General features: G+C 35.7%; 1 pseudogene; it reads right to left on the bottom strand.

The window, feature by feature from the left end:
• Positions 1–1,625: 1,625 nt before the first annotated feature.
• LOC149258639 (membrane steroid-binding protein 1 pseudogene) overlaps positions 1,626–16,981 on the bottom strand; it is a 37,866-nt pseudogene continuing 22,510 nt past the window's right edge.

Genomic DNA, 16,981 nt, shown 5'->3' with positions numbered 1-16,981 from the left:
GGTTTTCATTTGCTTCACTTTTGGTGAAGCCCAAACCAGTGAGATAGATATCGATCTTGGTGTACCAAGCACAGGGTGCTTGCTTGAGATTATACAATGCTCACTTGAGTCTACACACATGAATATCCCGATCAAAAGTCTCGAAGCCTTCTAGTTGCTCGATATATACCTCCTCCTCAATCATTCCATTGAGGAATGATATTTTCACATCCTTCTGGTGGATCTTCCACCCCATCTGTGCAAATAGAGCAAGAATTGATTTGATGGATGAGTACCTTGCTACAGGGATAAAGGTCTCCTCATAGTCAATCCCCTCAACCTGAGAGTACCCCTTGGCCACAAATATGGCCTTGAACTTTTATATGATTCCATCTACTACATGTTGAAGATCCATCTCAAACCCACAACTGATTTGTCTGTTGGTCTTGGGACCACTTCCCAAACACTATTGTTAACAATGGATTCATATTCTTACACCATTTCATCAACCCATACAGGTTTCTCTAGTATTTCCTCGAGAGGGGATGGCTTAGCCTATACAAGCTCTGTGATTAGAGCCATGTAGCCAGTGTACTGATCTAGTGACCTTCTTTGCCTGCATTTATTTGAAGGTGCACCCACATTCTCCCTCGCATCTTGCACAAATATCTCAACTTACCTAGTCCTTTTCATGCCTTCTCTGGATGATTTTGCTTAAGTGGTTGTCTCCACTCTCTACTCCTCAATTTGTGGTTGCTCCACAACTTTTTGAGGTTCCTCCTTTGGAGCTAAAAGCTCCTCTTCTGGTGGGATTTGAAGCTCCCTCTCAAGAGAGCACCACATGACTTTGTCTTCATAAAAATTTACATCCCTTCACATAACTGTCATTCTGGGGAATGACATGTACACACAGTAGTTGTGGAGAGTTTCTTTGTAACCCACAAATACCCCCAATTCTGTTGTCGACTCTAGCTTCTTCCTTGATTCGTTAAAGACATGGTAGTAAACAGAGTCTACAAAAATCCTAAAGTGCGACACATCCACCTTTCTCCCCAAGAAATTGTTCTCCATTGTAATCATGCCAAGAATCTGATGAGGAATCCTATTTTTCAAATAGACCACTCCATTGTATGCCTCAACCCACAAATGCAGAGATAGGCCTTGGCCATACAACATTGCCCTCGGTGCTACCAAAATGCTACGATTATTCTTCTCAGCCACCCCATTCTGTTGTGGGTTGTGGGGTGCTGTCAACTCTCGTCGAATGCCTTATTTTGCACATAAATTTTTAAATTCATTTGACACATACTCACCTCCATTATCGCTCCTGAGAGCCTTCACCTTCTTTCCCATTTCTTTCTCAAACCATTGAATTCTATGAACTTGTAGAATGTCTCATCCTTCTTCCACATGAAGAAGATCCAACACTTCCGTGAGAAGTCATCAATAAAAACGACAAAATATTTGTGCCTGACAACGGATGCTATCAAGAAAGGTCCACAGACATCAGAGTGGATCCTTTCAAGGAGTGCATGTGCTTTGTTGTCCTGATCATGGAAATTGGCCTTTGTGTACTTCCCCAAGGTACACCCTTTGGATGTATCCCGTTGCTCTAGTGATCCTTTGGGGAGGCTTGTATTTGTCTGCTACATAAGCTTCAAAGTGCCATGATGTAAATGATAAAGTCGTCTATGAAAAATTTCACCAACATCTCGGCTTTGCACCTTCTCTGCGTTCATGCTCAATACAACACAATCTTCCACATCAGCTTGTATAATTTCTTCACACGAACCCCGATCTACTTGACCTTTCTCGTGGCTATGTTTCTTAGGAATTCCTTTCCTTTGCTGAATATCACATCATAACCATAGTCTTCCAAAACTGCAACAAAGATGAGATTTTTCTTTAGGCCCAAAACGAACATGAAATCCTTGAGCCTGAGGGGGGCACCCGACTCCCTTTTAAAGGTGACTATACCAATCTCGATTGCGCTATACATTCCATTGTCCCCCATATCAATGTGCATCTACAAGTATTTTTCCTCCGAGTCACAGAAAAATTCTCTATTCCCGGTCATATGGAACGAGGTACCTAAGTCAAAGTACCACACACTCCCCATCCCTGTGCTAGCCATGCATGCAATGAGAGTAAAATCAAGATTGAACTATGAATCCAAGCCTTTACCTGCTCCTCCTCCCAAGGTCTTCTTTCTTGTCTTCTTGTGTGGACACTTTGTGGCATAGTTCCCAAATTCATGATAGTGAGAGCACTTGATTTTGGACAAGTATTTCTTCTTGTCCCCTTGACTAGATTCTGGTTTGGATTGGGATTTCTTCGTTTTTCCCTTATTTCCCTTTCCATCCAAGGCACAATTTTATTCATCCTCTCCCTTGGATGAAGTCCCGTCTCTGGTATTTTGCTTTATTTCCTCCTGTACCAAATCATACCATAGGTGTTCCCAATTTGGCAGTTTGTCTCTCCCATTCACCGAATCTTGGTAAGTATGCCAACTCTTGGGAAGGCCTAGAAGGGATAGGCTTACCAAATCATCTTCTACAATAGTAACACCAACTTGACCAAGTTCATCATGACATTGTGTGAACCTACTTAGGTATTGTAGAATAGTATCATTCTTCTGCATCTTGATATTTCAAAGTTTATCCTTGAGCGTCAGCGTCCTGTGGTCACTACTATTCTGGAACAAATATGTCAGTGCTTTCCACATTACATATGGAGTCTCTTTCCCATGGATATTTGAGAAAATGTGGTCTCGTACTCCCTCCAATATGATTCTCCTCACCTTGGCTACACACTTCTTCCATTCTGCTAGATCCTGAGTATCAGCTATTGCTAGTTTCAGGATGTCATTATCGATAAATTCCTTCAATCCATTATCTTCTAGCACTGCCTCCATGCGGTCCTTCCAAGCAACATAATTTGAGATTCCCTCAAGGGCATACTTTAGTCTTAGTCCATAAAAAGTCATCCTTCTAGATTTGAAGAATTGATATTGCAAATCTGATTCTCCTGCAATAAGAACTTCAAAATTTCTGCTCTACTATGAATCCTGTTCTGCTACCATGTAGAAATTATTGTGTAGATCTGAAACTGCTCATAAAATTTACTAAAACACAAGACTCAATTCTACTCTACTATTCCGCGGAATTCAATTCACGATCAAGAACACAAATCATAAACATGAAATAAGAATTATCACACATGCACAAAGATTTATCTAGAGGAAATAAACTGCTCAAAACCCCTTCCTTTCTGTATTGCATTAATCAAAGAATAGACATGAATACATAAGCTTTCTCAAGCCTAAGCACAACTTGCAAGTGTATAATCTATCCCTCTTCCTATCTGACTGACTCTGGCCAACGCTTAGCCAATTTTAAAGCTCTCCAAGATCCTATTTCCTTTTTCTTTTCCTTTAGGAAATTAGCCCTTATTATTTAAGGAAATTCCCTCAATTGGATTGCACAATTCCTCTAGGCTCTTCCTTTGATTGCATGCACCACCTGTACACTTCGGAATAGTCTACAACTAATAGTACACTTCCTTGTAATTTCCATCTCAACTGGGTAACTCGAATTCTCTACATGCATTAGTTATTTTGGTCTAATGGATTAGTTAACTGGTTGATCACTGAGTGTGGTTGAAGTTACATTTCCACAACTAAACCTTCACTAGTTCCTCTAACAATTAGAACTAGTTTAACTGACCATAACTCAATTTAGATGAAATAGATTGCTAAAAATTAGAAATTAATCATATTTAACTAAACTCAAGCTTTCCCAACTCGAATTAACCGAGTTAACTAAGTGGAAAGTGCCATGTCACCTCAGTGCTAAAATGGAAATTCAAATTTTCTCTATCTTGACCAAGGCAATGTCAAACATATATTTTCTTGCCGCATTTTCAACATAGAAAATCTACATGATAGTTTCCTATGTATGGTGCTAATCTTGATGCATAAATTCCTTATTCACAAAAGTGTTGGTCACGTTGTCAATGTGTGACCTTCATTGAGTACACCAATCAATTTCAACTAGAAAAAGGGTTAAAAGTGGGGGTATTTCCTACATAAATAAAGATGGCTATGATGATTTCCCTCATTCTCCAAAAGTAAAGTTAGGGTTGGTCATGGAAGGGTGGACTCTTGTTAGATTAATTAAAAGAAGAAGATGCCTTTTTTGACTCACATTGGAAAAAAATATGATTAGAATATATTCAAGGATGCCAAGGAAAGGGAGGAGAAAATCACTGAGAAAAATACAAAGACAAATGATACTATTGATGAACAAAACTAAGAAGAGAATTGCAATAATAATGCGACATTATAAACCTATAGTCGACCTACAAAAAATTGAATGAGACAAAAGATATAAAATAATATATGAAATATATGATGCTGTACGTTCTCATCAACCCCAAAAAACAAGAGGATCTAAAGGAACAATGAGCCAATTTATCATTGACCTTATCTAAGTTAGAATATTAGGATCAACCATATGTGGAAGTGGAAGTGCCTTGACAATTCTTGAATTGGATGATGATTTGTAGTTGGTGTAGGTATAATTTGGTTCCCTATAACCATTAGGAAACAAAAACATTGAAAGTATGGAAGTCAATGAGTTAGGTCTTGAGATACTTAGCATGTTATATCTAGACTAATCAAGTCCTGATATTAGAGAAATCCTTAGACATTTCTTACATGTTGAACCTAGTCTTCCTTCAACGGGGAGTCAACTAGACAAGGAAGGAAGAGTCATTGATAGAATATGGATCCAAATGCCACATAGAGAAGGAAATTAGATAAATGTTGTATAGAAAGAAGGTGACAATGATTTGGTCATTTGAATTGAGGATCTCATTGGAGAACTGGCCTTACTAGATTTAATATATGAAGAAAACCGAAAACTATCAATTGAAGGTTGTGAGGAAGATACACAAACATAAAAAAACTATTTTAGTAGAATATAAAAATTCAAGTTTTACAAATAATAATAGTTAGACAAAGAATATAGTTGAAAATTTAAACTAGTTGAGATCATAGGCACCTGCTCCTTCATTTAAAAAAATGTTGACTCCCACCAAAATGGCACACGATAACCTTCCTCTATAAAAAGAGATGAGGACCTAAGAAGACACTTGTTTATTTGTGGAAAATTTTGTAGCACCATGGATGCTACCAGTGAAACAAAACAAAGGCACAATTTGTAGGAGCCTTAAGGAAAAATCCCAAACTTGGTTCATGAATTTCACCAATAATCAAACAAGAACAAAAGTAGAAATGTAGATCAATTTCTTTTCATTTAAAAAAAAACAAGATGGTAAACATGGTAGCACAAAAATCCAAATAAATCAAACAAACGTCAAGTGAGTCAATACACAAAGGTGATAAAATATTTAATGACCGCCTTAGCTAGATCCCATATACTCTCAACAAACAATAATTAGTGCAATTGTTTATTATAAGAATACTCAAAATAATTAGAGCACCATTGAGGATGCATGAGATCAAATATTGTGAAAAGAACCTTGGAAAATCCTAGCAAATTGAACCTGATGATGATTGGACTACTCCATACTTGGATAACAAAGTTAAAGAAAAGCTTGAAATGTTGAAAAATTCATTGTGAGATATTGAATTAAGAAAATAATAATGTATCTTTTATTTGAATGAAGGGAATACAAGGATTGTTGCAAACACCAGGAAGTAAATAAAATATACTCATATGTTTGATTGAATATTATTTTGAAAATTTTCAAATTATAACAAACCATACCAACAAAGACTTCTCGCACAATTTGAAAAATGCCAAATCTTAGTGGTGTGCAATATATGTGAGGAATTGACGCACAACAACGTAGAATACAAAAAAAATGGTTGGAATAAACATAATTATCAAATAATATATCATATAGAAGTGGCATAACATAACCAAATCTAATAGGGAAGAGGAAGTAATGAAAGATATCCAAGACTAGGTGGATACTAAGTAGGATATCTTAGAGCATATGAAAACCATGGAGGATGTGGTCGAGGAGGATCCATAAATAAATACTATATTGTATGCGAAAAAGAATATAATTGATCTCTAACTATCCATGGAAAGAAAAGATCGCCTTAAATTCATACTAAATATAGTGTAGGAGATTAGTCATGGGGGACTTCCCTATCATGCTCAAAATAATAATGAATAGAAATATGGTCAATCTCCTTTAGAGTGTTCCAAAACATGAAGTGTTGAACTCCAAACATTTAAATGTAATTACTAGATTAGGAGAAAAGGAAGGAAATACATTATTAAATAAAAACCCTTATATTAAACCTATTAGAAGACATAACTAGTATGTAGACCCTCAGAAGGAAAGACAAATCTTGAAAGAAACCATTGGTATATTTGGTGATTGAATAGAGGAGGGTGTTTTACAAGAACACTGATAGAGGAGCCTTGAGGGTTACCTTAATTGGTTGTGGTCCCATTACTAAATTACCTTTCCATTGGGAGGTCACAGGTTCAATTCTCCTCGACACCCTTGGGGTTAGGCTATGCTAGTTTGGTTAGCGAGATGTGATCCCTTCGGGTTGATCTACCTAGATTTTCCTCAGAAAAATGACACCGGCAAAGGAAACACAAATAAGGGAAACATGTAATCCTCGATGAATTCCTTAATTTATTAAAAGAAGAATAATTAGTCTCCATCATTTTGGAGTTACTAAACATCCTCAAGGAATGTAAATAAGAGAGGAAAAAAAGTAAAAAATTGTGCTAGCTATCTCAATTAGGAACACCACATAATGACTATAATCCACAAGTACACTTGGAAATTGAAGGACTTATGATTCCATAGGCTGCGATAAACTCTAGATTTGAAGTTAATGTTCTCTTGAAAGAAACTTGGATTAGAATGAGAAAGCCTAACCAAGTGTTGTAGGCAAAACATTGAAAATGGCAACAAGAAATGCTAAAAATAGAAGTGCTAAAAATAGCACTGCTATAAATAGAAGTTTGGGTACTAGTGTTGGATTGGGCAACAAGGAATGAAAAATGGAAGTGCTAAAAATAGCATTCTATTTTTAGTAGTTCACGATGGATTCCTATTTTAGTCAATCCCTGGACTAAAAATAGGAAGTAAAATTCGAATTTGATATTAACAACAGTTTGTAAATTAATTAATTAATTCATCTTGAGTTAATCAATTAAGGAAAATCAAGCTTGAAGTCTATGTGAGGACATGCAACAATTTATCTATTAATTGAGGAATTTATCCATCAATTAAAGAGATAAGGATGAGTTCTAATTTGAGTAGAAATTAGTTAGCTCAGTTAACATAGTCAAGTCCAGTTAGATTGATTTAAACAATTTGTTTAAATTAAGTAAGTTCAGTTAGTTAATGCATGCTTGCATATAACTGCTGCACTTCAGATAACTGAAGATTCTCTCATGAATAACTCATGCATGTCAGTTTAGACAGGGACCCAGTTGAGATCAAATAAGGGACAGTGTACTATCAATTGGATGAATATTTTTCCTATAAAGGAAGCTCATCCATGATGAGGATTTATCTCCTTCAAGACTGCGTAGTTGGATCAGAGGTTAGTGAGTGTGTGAAGAGGCCAATTCACACAAGTGGCTGCATTGGACCCAATCAGAATTTCGCAAAGAAATAGGAGGCTTGGATGGTAGACCAGAGGTTAGATAGAGGCCTTTGACTATCTATGAGTAGCATAGGTATTGCAGAGAGAGCAGGATAGCTTTTGAGCTAATTCTTTTTGTAATACTGACTATATTTCCACTTGTATGATAATACAGAGTTGGGGTTTTATGCTGAAGCTTTCCCCAGGTAAATTCTTCTGTGTTATGTGTGATTGATTTCTTCTTAACAGTTATATGTGTTCTTATTTATGTTGCTCATGTTTGATTAAGCTTCCGCTAAATTGGTTGTAGAAGTAGATCAAGTATTTTGCTTTGGTCTATTGCATTATCAGGTGACATACAGTGGGAATTTCTACATGGTATTAGAGCACAGGTGATCAAGGAAGAACAATATACAATAAGGGAGAAGTTGAAGTTTGTGGTTTCTGAATATTGAATTGAGTTCTTATCACATCTATTTCACCGATAGCGTTTAGTGGTTTGAGACTCGAATATGCCCTTGATGGCAGTTTGAATTATATAGCCTGGAAGGATCACATGGAGGCAGTATTAGAAGATAACGGTCTAAAGGAATTCATTGATCAAGAAGTCCAGAAGCCGACTGATGCTACTCAACTGGTAGAATGGAAAAAGTGTGTGGCTAGAGCAAGGAGAATCCTCTTGGAGGGAGTTCGAGATCACATTGTCTCGAGCCTCCATGGGAAGGAGACTCTGTTTTCGATGTGAAAAACATTGAAATATCTTTATCAGAATAGCAGTGATTAGAGGAAGTTGGCACTGAAGGACAAACTTCGAAAGATCAAGTGTGAAAAGGATGACAAGATATCTATGTATCTGAACAAGCTCACCACATGCAGGGATGAGATTAGAAGTGTAGGGATCGTGACAGCTGATGATGACATGGTGAGTCTTGCACACCTAGGTCTTCCTAAGAGCTGGCATAGCTATCAGGACTTGGTTAATGGAAGAGAGAAACTGCTAGATTGGGAACGACTTTGGTTGGATTTGATGCAGGAGGAGATAAGAAGAAGCACCAAAGATGGTTCTTCATCCATGGAGGATGAAGAAAACTGTGCCTTAGCAAGTAAGGCAAAGAAGGGGAAGGAGAAGGATTCTCTTTCCAATTCAAGTTCTTCCCATGGTGGGAAGAAGTTTGACAAATCGAAAGTGTGATGCTTTCGTTGTCATGAGGTGGGCCATTTTGCTACAAATTGTCCATAGAGGAAATCCAAGAAGGGATCCGGGGAAGGATCTGAAGGTGAGGCACTTGCTTCACAGTTCGAGTTGGATTTCACACTCTTCGCATGCATGGTTTCATCCATGGTGGGAAGTGGTTGGTTTCTTGATAGTGGAGCTTCTTTCCACATGACCGACGACAAGAGTTTGTTCAGTACTTTGGAGGAGAAAGATCTCCAGATACTCATAGTGATGGGTAATGATGAAAAGTATAGTGTCTTAGGTGTAGGCACGATTATTTTTCAGAGGGAGCATGGAGCTCGCCTTACCTTGACCAATGTCAAGTATGTACCAGGACTAAAGAGAAACTTGGTGTCGATCACGATGCTAGAAGACAAAGGCTATGATGTAGTCTTCAGTAAGGGAAAGGTTTTCCTTAGACACATCATCACTAGACAAGTGAAGCAGATCGGTTCACAGGTCAAGAACCTGTATGCTCTTGAGGTTCAAGATGCATGCAAAGTCTTGAGCAGCAAGGCAACTGATGGAGACTTGGTAGTTGAGAGGGAGAGTATATTACCTCTCAACATGCAGCCCCAGAAGAAGTCTCAGACGATTGTAGAGCAGCCATGATTGGTGCAACAACTTCAGGAGGTTATGGAGCAGCCACAATAGGGGAAGCTGAGTGGAGAGTGAGTAGAGACATCTACTCATGTAGAGACCTCCAGTAGGGGGAAATTCGAGCCAGGTGGGCTGAGGGATCACATGCAGCCATACCTCCAGGTAGGAGGTGGGGCGATGTGGAGTGATCGTCCCAAGGAGGAGGGGCAGGATCCTTGAGGTACCCAACCTCTTTGATTCGACTTTGCTATAGGAGCCCCGATGAGGAGTAGCAAGACTGACTGATTGGGTAGAGACAGATGCGGATGGAGCGGCAGAGAGAGCTATAGTGCAGGAATCCCAAGACAACGTAGAGCTAGCAAGCTACAACAATGCGAGAGGCACAAGTGTGTTGCACCAGTGCAGGATGGCACAGAGAGGTGTGCAATGGTGCGAGATGCATGGAGATGTTGCAGTAGCGTAGAGGTCAGAGAGGGAGCACTTGTCAGCAGCAGGTAGAGCTTCAGCATCAGAGTATGTTTCTAGCCCAACAGAGAGGTCAATTGGGAGTTTTTTTTTTGTTCCGAGAGTTGCTGGAGTAACCACACTTGGTGGAAGTGTTACATGCAGAAAATTTCGAAGGTACAGGATTGGGTTCGAGAGGAAGCCTTTCCTATTGAGAGGGAGCGTTGAAAATGGCAACAAGGAATGCTAAAAATAGAAGTTCTAGAAATAGCATTGCTATAAATAGCAGTTTGGGTACCAGTTATGGATTGGGCAATAGGGAATGAAAAATGGAAGTGCTAAAAATAACATTCTATTTTTATCAGTTCAGGATGGATTCCTATTTTAGTCATTGCCTGGACTAAAAATAGGAAGTAAAATTCGAATTTGATATTAACAACAGTTTGTAAATTAATTAATTAATTCATCTTGAGTTAATTATTTAAGGAAAATCAAACTTGAAGTCTATGTGAGGACATGCAACAATTTATCTATTAATTAAGGAATTTATCCATCAGTTAAAGAGATAAGGATGAGTTCTAATTTGAGTAGAAATTAGTTGGCTCAGTTAACAGAGTCAAGTCCAGTTAGATTGATTTAAACAGTTTGTTTAAATTAATTAAGTTCAGTTAGTTAATGCATGCTTGCATATAACCGTTTCACTTTAGATAATTGAAGATTCTCTCATGAATAACTCATGCATGTCAGTTCAGACAGAGACCCAGTTGAGATCAAAGAAGGGACAGTGTACTATCAATTGGATTAATATTTTTCCTATAAAGGAATCTCATCCATGATGAGGATTTATCTCCTTCAGGACTGCGTAGTTGGATCAGGGGTTAGTGAGTGTGTGAAGAGGCCAATTCACACAAGTGGCTGCACTAGACCCCAATCAGAATTGCACAAATAAATAGGAGGCTTGGAGGGTAGACCAGAGGTTAGATAGAGGCCTTTAACTGTCTATGAGTAGCAAAGGTATTGTAGAGAGAGCAGGATAACTTTTGAGCTGATTCTTTTTGTAACATTGGCTATATTTCCACTTGTATGATAATACAGAGTTGGGGTTTTAGGCTGAGACTTTCCCCAGGTAAATTCTTCTGTGTTATGTGTGATTGATTTCTTCTTATAAGTTATATGCGTTCTTATTGATGTTGCTCATGTTCGATTAAGCTTCCGCTAAATTGGTTGTAGAAGTAGATCAAGTATTTTTCTTTAGTCTATTGCATTATCAGGTGATCTACACTAGGAATTTCTACACAAAACACAACACCTCCATTTTATTCTATCATACTAGACATAAGGACCCTTTTGACATTGCTTGTAGACTTTGAGTGTGATTGCTTCATTTCAAGTCTAATTTGCTTTTTATTTACACTTGTTTTATTTTTATAGTTTGCCTAAGTTTGATTAAGTTTTTTTGTTAATAAACTTTGTAAATAAGTTTTCATTTTAAACATCTTAATTAATTAGATTAATGAATAAAATATCCCTCGAGACCAAGATGTGTTCATAGGCTTTAAGTCTTAATCATTAAACAATGTGGCATATTGATTAAGTATATATTAGAGCTTTTGGCATTGAGACTTTGATATCAGAAGAATCCTTTTGGAAATCTTGATACCCAAAGTCTGATCCATTATATTAATGTGGCTCTTTTCAATAAATGTATATTATAAAGTGGTTAGGCCATAAAACATATGATAATCAAATGTAGGGGTAAATGACCCACATTCCACGTCATTGTCTCCGCTCCCGCATATCAGAGGTAATGCATATTGAGGATTTCTGTTTGAGACACAATTAAAAAACTCCGATAACATCATTCGTTGATACTTCGATATGGTTTCTTGCCAATATTCCGATATGCCAATCCGTTGATATGTCGATACACCTTGCCTCTCCGACTTTTGATAATCATATCCCTCTGATCTTTGGTATTCCTATGGTAATGATCGCTGATACTCCGATATCTTCATATCTCTGATCTTCGATATTCCCAATCCTCCGACTCTCTGATAAACCCTTCCTATCCATATCAGAACATCCTATCAACTGTCACTCTTTTCAACCCCGGATATCAGATCTCCGATATAATGGACCTGATAAAACTATTAATGGGTGTTGAATGTGATATTGAATCCGTTCCATATCAAAGCTGCCCAATATCACAACTATTTCATTTTGTCTCATTTTAAAAGTTCTGATGAGCTTACCTCTAATACCACTCAACTCTTGCCATGTATAAGTAAAATCCACTTAATTAATTTAAAAAGGTATCTTCGAATAAGTATACTTTAACGCATCTTTATAGTTTAATCTATGTTTTCACTATTTTAATTAAAAAACCAACTATTTACCATTGAATTTGTTTTCTGTTTGACAGAGTGACTTCCAGGGCTAAAGAAGAAACAAATCCAGTCAAAGAAACTCCTCTAGGTGGCATAATTTGAACTTAAAATGAAAACGGGTGGTTGAATCTGTTACTAAAAGATCACCATGCCTATGAATTCCACCTATCAGTGCAAATGAATCTGTACAATCTTATCAGTGCGCTAACAAAAATGGTCTATGTTTTTACCAATCTTTAACTGTGGTAATCTATATTCCTCCAGAAAGTTCCAACTCCAGAAAAATGACCCCATTCATTTACTTTTATTACTCTGTTGTTGAGAGAATTAGGGAGACTGTTATCTTTGTAAATCTTGTATAAATACCCCTGAATTCGATGCAAAGGGGGAGTTCGCGATCCACTCAAGGGGGATTCTCTGTAGTTGTTTTATTGGTGAAATAGAACTATTGTTATGTACAAAAAAAATTATTATAGAAAAAACAAAGGGTTTCTGGCTCTGTTCTCATTGCTTAGCACTATTGCAGGCAATGTCATTATGGGTCTGAGCTACTCCAAGATTGCATATTTTGTAATAATCTTTGGCACTGTTTAATAAATTTCCATTCTTGTGTACTATTACCGAAATGTTGAATTTTCATATTTTTGTCAAAGTTTTATAATTGATTTTGATCTACATCCTAAGTAGTATGTTTCTTTGATCTCTAACACTATTGTTGAGTCATATTGTGATATGATGTTGAAGTCTCGCAGGAGCTATCTCCAAGAGGCAGAATAAGATCGAAATCATACTTAATTCATTGAATTATACTTGTGGTGAATGATAACTATTTATTATTCATTTACATGTGTATTAATTGAAATGTACTATTTCTTTTGATTAATACAAATTTTATAATGAATTATCTTTAATATGAATTCAAGCTTGTAGGTGGACTTACCTTAATAACTATTTATTACAATAGATTCATTTACATAGTTGTTTTAACCTTTTACGTGTTTACAAGCTATTTTGGAATTCATAATCTAATATTAATTCTAGATTCATTCATGAACTAGTCCTTCCCCCTGTTTTATTTAATTTTCTCTCGGATTGGGAGAGGGCTATCCCATTCTAGTTCTTGATAGATTTTTCATGTTTTATATTAGTTTTGCATTTACATCTTAGTTTGCATCAAGTCCTCTCTTAATAGGCAAATAAATAATTTAATTGCGGCTTGATCAACCTTTTTAAATCGATCAAACCTTGGTGTCGATTTACTTCTTTTTAAGCCACATATTAAATATCAATGCAAAGGAAATGTAACATGATGTAATATAGGTGTAAATATATTAATTATTAGTTTAGGTTATATTAGTTTTATATTAGATTAGATTTATGTTTAAGGGTAACTAGACCCTAACCAATCGAAACCACCAGATTCAACGGATAAGGAGTGAATTTAAGTTCCTGATCAGGTGGTATCCCCTAATGTTGACGGAGGACATTTTTTCCGATCAACATTTTTGGCGCTAGAAGGAGAGCCAAGGATTCATTTTTTGATTGGAGTTTTGTTCTAAAAAGCCTTTAATTAATCATGGCTCCTTTATGCATTCCTACGTTGGGTCATGCTTTCAGCTCGTGTAAACCTACTAGGGGCATGCCCAAGAATCAAATTGAGTCCTTGTATAATTTGAAGTATGATTGTGAGATTAAAATTTCTGCCTTGGATTATCTTTGTCGTTTTGTAAATAAATGTGAGTCTTATAATATTATTAATGAAAATGAGATTTGTAGGTTGTTTACTCTGACTTTTCAAGGACGTATTCACAAATGGTTCAAAGTACTTCCAACAAGATCAATTCATTTGTGGAATAATTTCATGAAGGTATTTCTAATCGCTGATCAAAATTATAATTATGACAATTTTTGTTTTGAATTGGACAATTTATTCATGTGTGAAGATGAATCTCCAAACGAATTTTACAATAAATTTTGTGCACTTTGGTATAGATTCCATCTTAGTGATTTACCTTCAAGTGAAGATTTGGTTGACCATTTTACTTATCTTGTTTCTTTTAATAATGAAGATACTCAATCTAATAATAAATAACAAGACTAGAATAATGAACACGTAAATCTATCTTCTCCCAAGGTAAATTCAGAACTACTTTATACCTTCACAACTGAAAGGGATTCATTTAGCCAAGGTTATAATGTTGTGAATTACCAAGATGAACATTTTCAGCCGTCATTATATTCTAGCAATCATTATTTTCTCTATCAATATATCTTTTCACATCAGATTACATTAAATAATGGCCTTTATAATCCTTCAGTTGAAACTAGGTCCGTATCTAGTTCTAAACACCTTGAGATTGTCATTCATTCGGATGATAATTCTTTGTTCTCTAATGTTGTTACTGAACTTCCCTCCCACATTTTTAATGATGCTGTTAATTCAAACTAGTTATATAATTCTCAGGAAAGGGAAGTAATATATGATGATTACCTGGATATTCACGACGAGGATTCTCATCTTTTACAAAGTGAATCAATTTTAAAAACATATTTCAATCAAGAAGATTCACACATTTTAATTTTGTGTCCTCTGGCTAAACAAAAATAAGATTATGGACATTTTGATGAAACTGATTTACAGGTTTCTAACGTAATTCATTCTAATTCTTCTTTGGGAACTTGTTTTGATGAAATTTTGTTAGAACACTCTTTTAGTGACAAACCTATTTGGTTCCAGAGTTTCCCTTGTAATTATAATATAAGTGGTGATTGGTTATATTTTTCTTCTTTTATTTTTCAACTCTTTGATATTCTATGCTGGTATGCTAGTGCTCGATATTTCACATGCACAAGATACATTAACAAAAAAGGATAAAGTTGAAATTCAAAGATTTATTTCTGAAAATCAAGAGCCATTACTCTTCCAATTTTGGTCGATGTTAAACTCATATCAATTTTATTCTCCTTATCAAAGGAATTGCCAACAAAAAATTGTACTCGATTGTGTACCTTTACAACATGACCAGCCATCAAACACAATCGATGACCTTCCATCATATGTACACAAAACTGACAATTTGATGCAGGTCATTGTATTTAAAATAATATTTTCACAATCCAACCTATTATCCTCTTCTTCAGATTAATTCTAATCTCTAACTAATATCCATCCATATTTTTATGATCCCATCGAGATCTAGTTGGAAGAAAATCTCCAAGAGAGGGTGAATGTAAATAAGTTACTTCTTGTACATACATTAACAATAGTTGTACATAATGTTTTCAGATTTATTTATGTTGGTTTAAGTAGATTTATACTTTTGTTACTAATGTTTGATGTATATATTCATGCAGAAAATAAGATGCTTGAATGGCTTCATTGGAAGCACGATTTCACTTAGTCTTAGTCTACTTTTTAGATTAGGATTAGGACTAGTTTAGAAATTAGTTTAAATTGAATAAGAAGATGGTTTTGAACTTTGATTAATACATGGGAGAAAATGAAGATTCATCAGGTAAAATTATGATCGAATTCTTCCAGGTACACATTTATATGTTCATCCTCATATGGTTTGAGCTTTATTTCAGCTTTTCTTTTCTCTTTTAATAATTATTTATTTCTTATATTTTGTTATTCATCTTGTAGGATCCAATGGATTTGATTTGTAGATTTAGATTTGTTGGCAACTAACATTTCGGAAGAACAATCATCATATGACATTAGGGAGTTTTCTCTTTTCTAATTTTGCGTACATTTTGAAATCGATTGTCAGTCTTATTCTTAAAATTGAATCTATAAAGACTCACAAACTATCTTTAAGCAAGATTTGCAAAAGTAAGAAAACCCCTGTCAAAGCATACAACAATAACTCTAAATCAATAACTATGCTTTGAAACAAAAGAGATTTATTAACAAATCATCATACAAGATAAAATCAACATAATCTCATTTTTATGTTAATCCTCTATTTATCTTGTAAGATGTATCTCAAGGTTCGTTTTCTTGATTGCCTTCTTTCTAATTTGATAAGCATTTTAGGCTTAGCTGGATTGTCTTTTCATTTCATTTCACAATAAAATGGAGTAATGTTTTCTCTTTCAGCTTAGCATAATCATTGGGCAAGTCATTTTTATGCTCTAATTTATATTAACATAACCTAATCTCTAAGGATCACTTCAATGAAGATCGTTTATGTTCATTTTCAACTTTCCTAACCAAGTAGAGTCCCTGGTTTTTAATTTTGTGAGTTTAAATCTTTCTGTTACTTGTTAATGAACTATATTTAACCCCTATCTTTAAAGAAAGTAAAACACATTTAACAACAGTTACTTAAGGTCATGAGTTCTTTTGGCGAACAAGTTTAGTCAAGTGAATAGTAGTCGGCTTAAATATTTTTACACCATCTCTTGCTCTTAAGGAGAAGTATGCCACCCCATCTATTAAGTATTATCTATTAAGTAATATATATTGAGATTAAATGGTCAATTGAAGGATAAGAGGTCTCATAACGAGCCGGCATACCATGATCATAATTTCTAACATTATGACATTACCATTATTGGTCACCAAGCCAAGGTAATCACTTTCGACCACAAGGTTGAGAGACAAGAGGTCTCATCACGAGCCTTCTTGTTCACCATGTTTGATCTCATGAATGGCATTATAGTTAGGAGGTTACCAAGCCAGGACAATGATCTTCAATTTCC

This window comes from Pinus tabuliformis, chromosome 6 (assembly GCF_031772625.1).
Source record: "Pinus tabuliformis cultivar Carrire ecotype Pingquan chromosome 6, CPIR1, whole genome shotgun sequence".
NCBI classification, from domain to species: Eukaryota; Viridiplantae; Streptophyta; class Pinopsida; order Pinales; family Pinaceae; genus Pinus; species Pinus tabuliformis.
This window is presented reverse-complemented; position numbering and strand designations above follow the sequence as displayed.